The following is a 13,372-nucleotide window of genomic DNA, read 5'->3' on the forward strand; positions in this document are numbered from 1 at the left end:
TGTGCCTGTAGTTACACTGGCTCATCCACAATTTATTAAGTACTGCTGTTTATCGGTAGAATATCTGATTAGTGGTACTTACCGAGACGGGCTTGTACAAAGTCCTACCATGTAGTAAATTCTTTATATATTAAAATATAATTATGCGATATTCATTCTTTCAGATTGTTTTTCTTTGTTTGTCTTCACGATTGCTACGTAATGTCCTTTAACTTGTGCAAATTGTTATTTTTTCTCACAGAGATGAGCAACTTTATTTTTAATATCCGTAAAATTATATGCTGAGATCGATTCAATACTATTTTTTTTCGCTTTACTTTATTTTATCAGTCGCTATAAATATTTTAAAATAGCTTAGACTTTCGGTTTATTTTCGGCAGTCTACAATCTACATGTCCGGCTGTAGCTTTATGCTTAGTTACTTTTGTTAAATTACGATTTAAAACTTCTTCTTAAAATAACTTTAATAAAGTTCCATTTTAACAGCTTAAGTGTGAAATAAAATACAAAATCATATTTTTCATAATATTATTACTACGAAAGCAAAACATACAGCTACATTATCCATTTGTCAGAATTACTCTTATTATTTTACTTTGTAGCAATTTGTAGCAGAAACATTTTTAATGACATCACGAACATACGTAATGAGAAATCTAGATTAAGATTTTCCTCTTTGACTAAATCCAAAACGAATTTCTTGCATAATACAGAATCGTCCAATTATAAACCAGTTGCTTTTAAAAGATTCGCCTACAGCAGATCAAAGTTTCATAACTTTTACAAACATCAATACCAAGTAATGCTGTTTTGCGGTAGAATAAATAGAATACCAAACCCAAAGGAGCTTGCACAAAGCTCTACCACCAGTAGAACTACTACAAAGTAACTTAGTTATTATATCAATTTATTCTGTATTTATCCTTCATAATAAATTCCAGACATTTTCAATATTTAGTCAAAGGTTTATCACAAAAATACAATCAAGAAATTCGAGTAAGTCATTTTAATTTGATTCGCTTCTTTTTTAAATGAAATTAAGATTTACTAGGTGGGCTTTGTATAAACTGTCATAGTTACCACCAACTCATCAGCTACCTACTATTCTACCGTTAAACATCTATACTTAATATTGTTGTATTCCGGTTAGAAGGGTGAGTGAACCAGTGTTGTATTGAATGGTTAATATTTCTTATATTACCAATATCTATGGGCGGAGATGACCACTTACGAGGTGGTGACCATTTTCCAGTCCACCTACTTTTTTTTAAATAAAATTTAGTCTAGTAGTCTTGCACCTAAAGTTAAGTTACAACTTTTGTTTCAATTGGAATATGTTAGGGGTTATCCTATTACCGAAATATTTAACAAAAACAATATTAATAATGCTATTTAATTTTCGATAAATAAAAATTTCTCATATTGACATATATTCTTTATTTTAATTGTTGTTCTAGGTTCATAAGTCTGCAGACTTGGTAGTGAATTCTAATTCAGTGATATTGGTTTTTTTCTATCAAAAAAATTTCAGCACTCAAGTGCGTCACAGAGCGTGTAACGTTTCTGAATAGAGAATACACTTGCGTTTGCGCACATTTGTGTGTACTGTTTTGCGTAATTGGCTAGTCCGAAACTAATTGACATTATTATTGTAATCGGCTCAGTAATCGAACTCTACCAACACCTAACAATTTATTAAAAATGACATAACGACTAATAATATAAATTAGCTTTACAGTATTACGTAGTGATTGTTTAACAAAACTGTGACTTCTCTTGTATTTTTATCCATTCATTAAGTTAGTCAGAACTTCGGAACTTGTTAGATGCGATTCGGATCTTGTTTTCATAAAACTTCGAAACTCCGACACGTGCTACGGTTTTTGTATAAGTTTCCTTATGAAATGTTAAATTGATTTCGTTATGAGCGTGAAGAAGCACGAGCTTGTTTAGATTTTGTAATGTAAATATATCATATAATAATATCATACGGGTTTTAACTGGTTAGTTCAGGTCGGCTATCTTTTTAAACGTATATTTCCGTAACAGGCTGTGAATGTCCCGCTGCTGGGCTAAGGTCGACTCTCTCCCTTTTTTTGAGAAGGTTTGGAGCTTATTCCACTACGCTGCTCCAATGCGGGTTGGTGGAACACATATGTAGCAGAATTTCAGTGAAATTAGACACATGCAGGTTTCCTCAGGATGTTTTCCTTCACCACCAAGCACGAGATGAATTATAATCACAAATTAAACACATGAAAATTCAGTGGTGCGCCCGGGTGTAAACCTACGATCATCGGTTAAGATTCACGTGTAACCATGTAGATGGCCACTGGGCCATCTCGGCTACTTATATTTACAAGTGTGTAAAAAATATATTTTTTATCTGTTTTGTTTCTGAATTTTATATAACTTTTTTTGTTTAATAATTTTCATGGTTGAAACTCAGTTAAGATCTTTTTGCGTGATCTCATGTTTGACTGCTTAAACTTAACTTGCCATATAAGTTTTCTTTCTCACATACTTAGATAATATCACACACATGTGTACATTATAAATATCATACTAATGTAAAACTATTTAATATTAAAATATTATATTAGTTATTGTTATTTTTTAATGTACAGTCATTTTTATTCATATATTCTAATATAAAATTAATATTAAAAACAAAATTTGCATTACAAATTCTTAGAAAAATCACGCCCTCTAAAATATTTCCTGTAGCGTTATACCCAAGACGCTGGCACTATTTCTAGTATTATTATTGTCATTATTATTGTTTTATATATTTTAACTTTATTAACAAAATTTGTGTAATGTAGTTTAAACAAAGGGCGAACGTAATGCCTCGGGTTATCTACCAACCTTTCGTTAATCACAAATACTTGAAGGCTAAATAAATTATACTTTAACGAAATATAAATACGATTATATAATGAAATGATTATTGCGATTATAAATTGTGTATTTTTGATCAATAAATGTTTAATTTTGCTAAATTTGTGTAAACAAAATGACAGTTGAGGGAAACATCATGAATTATACCGCAAAACAGCAGTTCTTGCTGCTGTTGTGTACCGGTTTGAAGGGTGAGTGAGCCACTGTAATTTCAGGCACAAAGGACATAACATCTTAGTTCACAAGGTTAGTGGCGTATTGGCGATGTAAGCGATGGTTAACATTTCGTACTATGGAAATCATGGGCGTTAGTGATCACTTACTATCAACTCTTCGTATCGATAGAGGAATTATTTACATGTCAAATCACACAAATACACACATATAAACACATACGACTTACTTGCTATAAAATTTTTTTTGTAAAATTCCTAATTTGAAACCAAAGCACCTTGTAACCTCCTTGCACCGATTACAATTACACATAATCCTCATCAATTGAATTTATTATATAAAGGAACTCCTGATATACTGTTCACCATATTTTGATTCTCTTTGTTTTGTTAACTCGCAACTAGCCGTATTAACTTAGAAAGAGTTAAGTAATCACAGATCAATTTTATTTATTTGTATACATTAGCAACAATGTGGAACAAAACAAGACAGGAAATGTATTACACTGAGTACATATTTTTATAGGTTATTAAAATGAATGTAATGTCATTGTTCAGTATCTCCCTCATAAACGCGGCTTAAAACCCATTAAACTGCTAACAATCTCATAACAGGAGTAATATAGTAGCGTTTCACCGTTTATGACTGTGTTTTTATCATGCTTTTCGAAATGAAGGGTTAATTGTGACGTCAAATTTTGGGGAAGTCCAATCCTAATTTTAATAAATATTAACATTACATATTTTCAGATATTTATTGTATGTTTTTTGGGAATTCAGAATTTATATTGTTTATTATACTTTGTTAAAACTTCTTCTTTAGTGGTTATACCGTTATTTATAAAGGGGGTTACCGATGAATACATCACGTCACCCCTTTACCCCCCCTATACCTTGTGTCTATTATGTACCGTTTCCAGAGATAAATGTCACAGGGTCTGTTCAGTACAGCATCTCAACTTCCCGCACTGATTTATTGGGTAACAGAGAGGTTGCATCGCGTAATCGTTTTTTACTTAAAAAATACTTTAAAAATTAATAAATATTATTTATAGTACCTTATATTATTTATAGACGGCACCTTGTATTTGTATAAAGTACATATAATTGTTTTTAAAAATTTTAAAGCAGAGCGGAAATGCTTTAATTAAAAAAAAAAGGTTTTAATGTAACTCAAGTCGAGATTTTTTTTTTTTTTATAGAATAGGAAGGCGGACGAGCATATGGGCCACCTGATGGTAAGTGGTCACCAACGCTCTTAGACATTGGCATTGTAAGAAATGTCAACCATCGCTTACATATCCAATGCGCCACCAACCTTGGGAACTAAGATTTTATGTCCCTTGTGCCTGTAATTACACTGGCTCACTCACCCTTCAAACCGGAACACAACAATATCAAGTATTGCTGTTTTGCGGTAGAATATCTGATGATGAGTGGGTGGTACCTACCCAGACGAGCTTGCACAAAGCTCTACCACCAGTAAATTGATATACACCATACACCAGATTGAACAGTGAAGGTCTAATTCCAGTAGAAGAACGCGTAACCTATATTTAATTTTAACTTTTAAGACGAGCCGGTTGGCGTGGTTGTTAGATACTCGCCTTTCACGCCAACAACACATTTACAAAAGAAAAGTAGTATATGTAGTATATCAGTTGTCTAGTTTCCATAACACAAGCTTTGTACAAGCTTAATTTGGGATCAGATGGCCATATTTAAAAAATGTCCCAGGATATTGTTATTATAAGTATAAGCTTACCGCTGCGTATATAAAACTTAACCCTCACTTAAAACGCGAATATAGATTTACTTTAAAGCTTATATTCATAGTGATTGCAGAACAGTTTTGAATTTACGTTCGGTGCGACCTTTTTTTTTTAACGCTGTGGAAACCTTCAGTAAGGTACCCAGCTCCCATGGGGGGGAACTAGGTTATGTGGGATTTTTACCCACTAAAACCACTGCGATGGCCGTCCTCGGCACGGATCGGGGAGGCTGCGGGATCGTGTAAATATAACGCATCCGCGGCCTCTCCCGTGCTTTGCTCCGCTCGTGGCACGGCGGAGCTTTCCTCAGGGGGCAAAGGTAATACCGCCCCCCCCACACACTCCTCGCTAGTGCGTAATGAGACACGCGAGGCCCCCACCTCACGCATCCACGACCCCAGGGTTACGCCCTATCTTTTAAGCCCCGGGCGTCGGGGTTGTGGTAGGGCCGGGACGACGCCGTCGTCGTCTCCGCCGAGCAGGATCGGCCCTTTCCAAAAATATGGCCGCCCGAACAGGGACGTAAACCCTGGACCCTTGGATTAAAAGTCCAATGCTCTACCGACTGAGCTATCCGGGCTCGTTCGGTGCGACCATAGTCCAAGGGATTATGAGGCTGTTATAAAAACAGCTTCGCGGAAACTCGAAGTTTTGAACAAGGTGCGGCGTTTTTTCACGCCACAACAACTGTGCCTGTTGTACAAAACACAGGTACGGTCATGCGTGGAATATTGCTCGCACCTTTGGATGGCTCCACCTAACTGTGACATCAATTCCATCGCGCACAAAGAAATTTGGCAACTCCTTTCTTTGTCACACTTCCAAAAAATGGAATTCTTTACCAGCTCACGTGTTTTACTCCTCTTACAACCGGGGTTCCTTTAAATGAGGCGTGAAGAGGCATCTTGCGGGCCAGCAAGGCGGGGGCGGCTAGTGCAGAACATTGTTCCCGACTGTATTGGTCGTCGTCACGTTTGAACTCTACTAACACTTACCATCAGGTGGAATAGTCATTTGCCTTCCCGGCAAATATATATAAAAAAATATATTGTGTATTTCTTACCTATTACTAACTTGCTACTCACTCTTAAAGTACTAAGCCTGTTAACAGATGCTTCACACAAAAAGCCATCAACGTTATGAATAGACTGACTTCTACCCGCGGTTTTGCCTGAGTATGAGAGGACAGGAGGTAAGTAGCTTTTGTATTAATATGGTCAGACAGTAGGTGGTATGGGATGGCGACGTGACGTGCAGTTGCAATGTATATACTAGTTAAAATGGAATACGTAAAGATGCACCTTTGCGGTCGGCTGGTAAACTGCTAATATAAATAATCATACAATTATGCCTCGTCCGCTGTCTTACCAAGACTTAAGTCAGGATATAAGCTATTCTAAATTTCATCCAAATCTGTCCAGCCATTTCGGCTTAAATGAATAACAAATATAAAAACATACAAATTTTACAATATTAGTATAATAGTAGGAGTTTGACGATTATTTACGCAGGTTTCAAGGTGGAAGATCTTATTGCTTATGCGTTCATTCAGGTATAATTTTGAAGTCAGTTTTTATTTCGATAAAATATAACAACGATATATAATATAACAAAACCGCTTCCAGTTTCCTTGCCCCATAACACATTTTAAGCTATTTCACGTATGACAATAACTATTCGAAATTGCTTTGTTTATATGAAACAACCATTCATACAACTTAAACCTCTGAGTATCGTAAAATTTGAATGATCGTTATACTCTACGATCGTACTTTTAAACCGTAAGTAAACATGAAAGCTTCTGAACAATTTGAGATGGGTTTTCTTTTATTTTCTTTATATCGCATTCGTTTCAACAGCTCCAATTCACTGCCCATAACGAAGGATATGTCGTCTTGAAATTGAATTTTATAATATATACTCCTTGTATTTCGGTTTTAATGTTCTATAAGAAATAATCAAAATGTACTTTATATTAGACTTAAACCACTTTTTTAAAGTGTTGTTAAAATGAAACTTTTTTGATTGCGGTTAGAATAAAATACAATAGCTACGAAAAAAATATAAGATCTGAGCTGGGCCCACAGGAATACAATAAAATACAATCGGATAGAGTAGAGACAAAATGGGATAGAATGGGATAGAGTGAGATGACTCTATTCCCTAACTCTCAAAATCCGATGGGACGGCAATCCGACACGATCGGAAAGAGTTCAGGCGTAGGACCAACGGCTTTAAAGCCATTTCCGAGGCACGGGAGTATACACACTTCGAACTTCCAGACTCCGGGCTACTGAGAATTTTCTGACAGAAAAACCCAATAACTTTTTATTGGCCTGACCTGGGAATTGAACCCAGGACCTCCGGATCTGCGGCCTTACATCAAGCGACTAGACCAACGATGAAGAAATGAGTAATATAAACATGTAACAATACAATATTTTAGGTATCATCAATAGGTTTAGTGGTGCACACTATATAATGACGTTTATAGGAAAAGATGATACCTTGGGTTATTGCTATTTTCGTGTCGATTTTTTTTTACTTTTACTCGCTGATAATGTAGCTTTCTGTATGTGAAAGAGTTTTTAAAACCAGTACATTATTATTTTTTGGGTTAATCTATTACAGAGGATCGTACAGAAAATCCATTTTTTTAATGTAATAAAGGAAGCAGTGTATTTATATTGAACAACAATGAAATTATTTGATGAAATATTTGAAAATATTACATGTATCTTCGTATTTCGATCTTTTAATAAAAAATATTTTTTAAGAAAAAAGAGTTCTCTTAATCTGTATAAAACAAATCCAATATTTAAGGAGTATTAAAACAAGACCTATTAAAATCCTTGTCAATATATCGTATGACAATTTGAATAATATTTCGACAAGAGATCTTATTACAAGAGGTTTCTTGAATATTAGATCTTGGAATGGATTTTGAAATTGACCTTCAATGAATACATTCATTTAATATTTCATGGATACGAATTATAAAACCTTACAGATTCACGAAATGGAGTTAAAAGTACATTTTGTGCTTTTAATTTGGAAATTATTTCGATTTTGAAATTGTAATAATTTAATCGGAATAATTAAGTCCGTTATAATTGAATTTTAATAATACTAGTATTACTAAATAAGTTTTTTTTTTATATTCGCCGGGAGGGCAAATGACTCCACTCCACCTGATGTTAAGTGGTAGTAGAGTCCAAACGCGATGACGGTCAGTACAGACGGAAAAAATGTTCTACACTAGCCGCCTTCGCCTTGCCGGCCCGCAAGATGTCTCTGCATGCCTCGTTTGAAGGAACCCGGGTTGTAAGAGGAGGGGAACACGTGAGCTGGTAAGGAATTCCATTTTTTGGAAGTGAAGTGAAGCCGAATTTCTTTGTGCGCGATGAAATTGATGTCACAGTTAGGCGGTGACATCGAGAACCAGCTCGCGTGGACTTAAAAAGGAAGGGGGAAGCAGGAGATTATTAGAGAGAATAATTCCTCAGAGCACTTGCCGTGATACAGTCGATACACTGGTACTGGTACTGGTACTGGCACTGGTGGTAGGGCTTTGTGCAAGCTCGTCTGGGTAGGTACCACCCATTCATCAGATATTCTACCGCAAAACAGTAATACTTGATATTGTTGTGTTCCGGTTTGAAGGGTGAGTGAGCCAGTGTAATTACAGGCACAAGGGACATAAAATCTTAGTTCTCAAGGTTGGTGGCGCATTGGCTATAAGCGATGGTTGACATTTCTTACAATGCCAATGTCTAAGGGCGTTTGGTGACCACTTACCATCAGGTGGCCCATATGCTCGTCCTCCTTCCTATTCTATAAAAAAAAGATAAAAAGCGCTCAGCGCTGCTATCTCTCGACGCAATTGTAAGGTTCGAGGGTGTTTGCGACCTTTACGTCGCCAATAATGCGGATCGCACGTCGCTGCAACCGATCCAAGGCCTCCAGTAGGTACCTAGCGGAGCCATCCCAAAGGTGCTAGCAATATTCCACGCAAGACCGTACCTGTGTTTTGTAAAGGAGGCACAGTTGTTGTGGCGTGAAAAAACGCCGCACCTTGTTCAGAACTCCGAGTCTCCGAGAAGCTGTTTTTATAAAAGCCTCGATGTAATCCCTTGGACTAAGGTCGCAGCGGACGTCAATCCCAGCATGGCGATTTTGCTTTGTATCACCAGCGGAGTACCACAGAGGGAGGGAAGAGGGGAAAATGTTGACTTTTTCGCCGTGAGAGCGCATACCTGTGTTTTCTTGGCACTAAACTCAACAAGATTTTATAGTATCATTTTATCATTTGAAAACTTTTTTTTAATAGAGATGTAAGTAAAAATCAACAATGATACAATTGTGAACGGCTTATTTAGCTAATGAGTTAGATGAACCGTGTAACGACTACTGATATAGCGCTGCGACTGACACAGACACATTTATTCATTCATTAATTCATTTATTCAAACAATTTCTTAAACTAAGCAAGCTAAACAAGGCACGACGCCCATGTATGGAGATTCGCTTTCGCGCTATAATAAATGTAGCATCTAAATAACTCAGCCTAGCCTTTTTTTAATGTACTTTAAAAAACTTTAAGCATATGTCAAGTTTTTAAAATATGAAAAATAATGTCTTATCGTTATCCAATTCATTTTGCGTCAGCACAGAGTATTTATCTCTTGTTGGATAATTTACAAGTGGGAACTCTTTCGGACGGTCTTACACAAATCTAGAGATATTTAAAAAAAAAGTTCTATTATTTTAATTTTTATTCAATTTTTATAAGAAACTTTTTTTTCACTTTCACTTTTTCTTTTTTCTTAAAGTTATATCTTAAGTTATATCTATGTCATGTTTATCTACCAATGGCAAGGCACTGATGGGGCGCGCTAATAGCAGAAGTTGCTATGATAATATAACAGATATATAGTGATCTAATACTCACTACCATATCATGCCGTTTATGTACACATACAACATGACACTAAGAGCCATACCAGATAGCTTACCACAAGCTCTTACTATAAGAGGATGTCGCCAGCAGTATATATTTGGCTACCTCCGGTAATAAAAAATGTCCAAACAGAGTTCTAAGACTCTTTATTCAATTTATTTTGCAGTTCAATTTAATAAAACTGTAAAAAATATTCTAAAACTTCTGACATTACAAAGCTTACTTATTATTATTTACTTGAAACAGCTAATAATATGAGCGTATAATTAATTGCTCTGCTATCGGCTTTGCCTCAGAGCTATTAAATTTTATTAAAGACCATTAATATTAATTTATAATCTACTGACGACAGAGAAAACTGTATTATTGTGCAAATTTTATGAGATATATTCGTTTATGAATTATTATTTTTTCTATAGTATAGGTAGGTGGACGAGCATATGAGCCACCTGATGGTAAGTTGTCACCAACGCCCATAGACATTTATATTGTTAGAAATTTTAATCATTACTTACATCGCCAATGCGCCACCAACCTTGGGAACTAAGATGTTGTGTCTCTTGTGCCTGTAATTATATAAATAAGTAAGTAATAGCGTGTAGATGTGTCAAAGTGGGATAAATTTACCTTTCTTTCCAATTTAAGTTTAAAGATGAGGCAGAATTTCATCTAACGCGATAAAAAATAATCATAAATTAAGAAAATAAAAGCAGTGGTGCCAACACAAGTTTGAACTATGAGGCCTATATTCAGCAATGTAATATATAATCCTTTATATACTACAACTAATAATTAACTTATATACTGTTACTAAATAAGTAAGTTAAACTTACCCAGACGGACGAGCATAAAGCAACACGATTACTTATTTTCTTTATTTTTTATATTAATTATTATTAGTATTTTCATTGCTGTTTTATCATACAGTACAGTACAGTTACAGTAACAGCTGATGTCCCACTGCTGGGCTAAGACCTCCTCTCCCTTTTGAGGAGAAGGTTAGGTTAGGAGCTTATTCACATTATATCCACGCTGCTCCAATGCGGGTTGGAAGAATACACATGTGGCATAATTTCAATGAAATTAGACACACGCAGGTTTCCTCAAGTTTCCCTTCACTGAGACCTTCGCCGAGTACGAGATGAATTATAAACACAAATTAAGCACATGAAAATACAGTGGTGCTTGCCCGAGTTTAAACCCACGATCATCGGTTAAGCTTCACGCGATCTAACCACTAGGCCATCTCGGCTACTCAGTGTTTAATCATGATATTACGTATTCATGCGTTCACACGATGCGAGCATCCATAATAGTCCATCCTTGTCTTAAAACATGTAGAGTATGTATTTTTTGCTTAAAAATTTATGCATATTAAAGTAGAAATTACGATACTAGTGGTCTTTTGAAAAACCAGTTTTTTAGTATAAGTAAGTAAGTATAAGGCCTGTAAATGTCCCACTGCTGGGCTAAGGCCTCCTCTCCCTTTTTGAGGAGAAGGTTTGGAGCTTATTCCACCACGCTGCTCCAATGCGGGTTGGAGGAATACACATGTGGCAGAATTTCGATGAAATAGGACACATGCAGTTTTCCTCACGATGTTTTCCTTCACCGAAAAGTACGAGATGAATTATAAATAGAAATTAAGCACATGAAAATTCAGAGGTGCTTGCCCGGATTTGAACCTACGTTCATCGGTTAAGATTCACGCGTTTTTACCACTGGGCCATCTCGATTTTTACTAAAAATTTTTTTTTTTTTTAGTATATTTTACTAAAAAGATGCAAGTTATTACTATAAGTATATAATATAATACCTTATCGAAATAAGCTTTTATATACAAAATTTGGTGTCTTTCCTGTTGATCGTTGAGAAGCTCCTTCGTCTGGAGCCACTCGGTAAGTATGACTTGATTCTATGCATAGAATCGGGTTATACTTACCTTAAAATAACGTTGTCATTGAAATAAAACCAACACATAAATTTTCAATTCCTTAAGTTAAAAGTTGAAAGGTGTAAAGTGGTTCTAATTCAGCTTGCAAGACTTTAACTAACAAACATTGCAAGTTAAATAAAATATTGTAATAATATACCTAGTTGCGATAAATCTTGGTCTGGAAATTATATGTATTAATATAATATAAAGTCAAAGTCAAAATCTTTATTCAATATAAAAACATTTCACACGACGACGAGAACTAAGAACGACGTTTATTTTTTTTTCTAACATTTTTTTGGTATAATGTTTTTATTTATATTTATTACAACGGCCTGCAGGCGATTGTTTAATTTCCAAAAATATAGCAATATTATTTATACATATACAGTTCAAAGAATATTAAATAATAAGTAAATAATAATTTATATAAAGGGTATCTTGGGTAAAAAAAATAATTTATACTCATATTAGTTCACAGAGCTTGTTGGGCCATCTGTTGCTTAAGGCTATTTTGTGGTACAAGCTATGAGCGGAATACTGATGATCTAAATTATCCTTATTTAGAAGGATAATAAGTGCCAGTTCTTACAGTGTCTTGCAGCTAAAGTTTACGGCTTACCATTGACACTTTCAGGAACAGTACGCTGGACACAATAGCTAATTAATAAATTGTTATGACGTTTATAGACGTATTGCCGTGGAGTACCGGCTTAGAATAGTACTCCCCCAATCTCATCCCGTGGGTGTCGTAAGAGGCGACTGAGGGACGGGGAAAAGGGGGGATGGGCAGCAGCGTCCCCCCTCCCATAAACATCTTACCCCCTACTGCGCTCGCCAACACGCCTGCCCAGCGCGGCGAGTATGGGCAAACCACCTCCCTAAATGGCAGATGCGCCCAAAAAAAGGCCCCCAGTTACCGGCAAGCCCGCTAGGCCCGACCAAGGTAGCGGTCGCGGTATCGGCAGGGCAGGGGGTGCTAAGAATCACCGGTTCACGGCAGGCTACCGTATAAAACGACTGAAAATGGCAACGTATAATGGACGCTCGATGAGGCTGGACCATCACCTCGCCGAATTAGAAGTAGAGTTAAGTCATATAAACTGGCATATACTGGGGTTATCTGAAGTCCGAAGACAGGGGGAGGACACGATAACTCTAGAGTCCGGTAACTTACTCTACTTCCGCGAAGGTGATAACCTCTCCCAGGGTGGTGTCGGTTTTCTAGTCAAAAAGGATCTCATTAGCAGCATTGTGGAAATCAGTAGTGTGTCGAACCGGGTAGCGTACCTTGTCCTAAAACTTTCCGACAGGTACTCCCTGAAGGTTGTACAGGTATATGCGCCAACTTCGACATACTCTGATGATGTGGTCGAAGCGATGTACGAGGACATCGCAAAGGCCCTCAACGACACCTCGAGGGCCCACTACAATGTTGTTATGGGAGACTTTAATGCTAAAGTGGGAGTACAAGATAGCGGTGAATCGAAAGTCGGACCTTACGGCTTGGGCTGCAGAAATCACAGGGGGCAAATGCTGGTAAACTTCCTCGAAGCGCAGGGGCTTTTTTTGATGAATTCTTTCTTTCAAAAGAAGCCTCAGAGGAGGTGGACCTGGCGAAGCCCCGATA

The 13,372-nt window shown here is 36.4% G+C and overlaps 1 protein-coding gene and 1 non-coding gene across 2 annotated transcripts in view; one reads left to right on the forward strand and one right to left on the reverse strand.

Moving 5' to 3' along the window:
* LOC126772083 (potassium voltage-gated channel protein Shaw-like) overlaps positions 1 to 13,372 on the forward strand; it is a 249,197-nt gene that overhangs the window by 100,325 nt on the left and 135,500 nt on the right. The gene's annotated exons all lie outside the window — the stretch shown is intronic.
* On the reverse strand, positions 5,354 to 5,426 carry Trnak-uuu (transfer RNA lysine (anticodon UUU)). The gene has a single exon. It is a non-coding gene; the product is annotated as a tRNA-Lys (tRNA).

Source organism: Nymphalis io, chromosome 11 (assembly GCF_905147045.1).
Source record: "Nymphalis io chromosome 11, ilAglIoxx1.1, whole genome shotgun sequence".
In the NCBI taxonomy this organism is placed as follows: domain Eukaryota; kingdom Metazoa; phylum Arthropoda; class Insecta; order Lepidoptera; family Nymphalidae; genus Nymphalis; species Nymphalis io.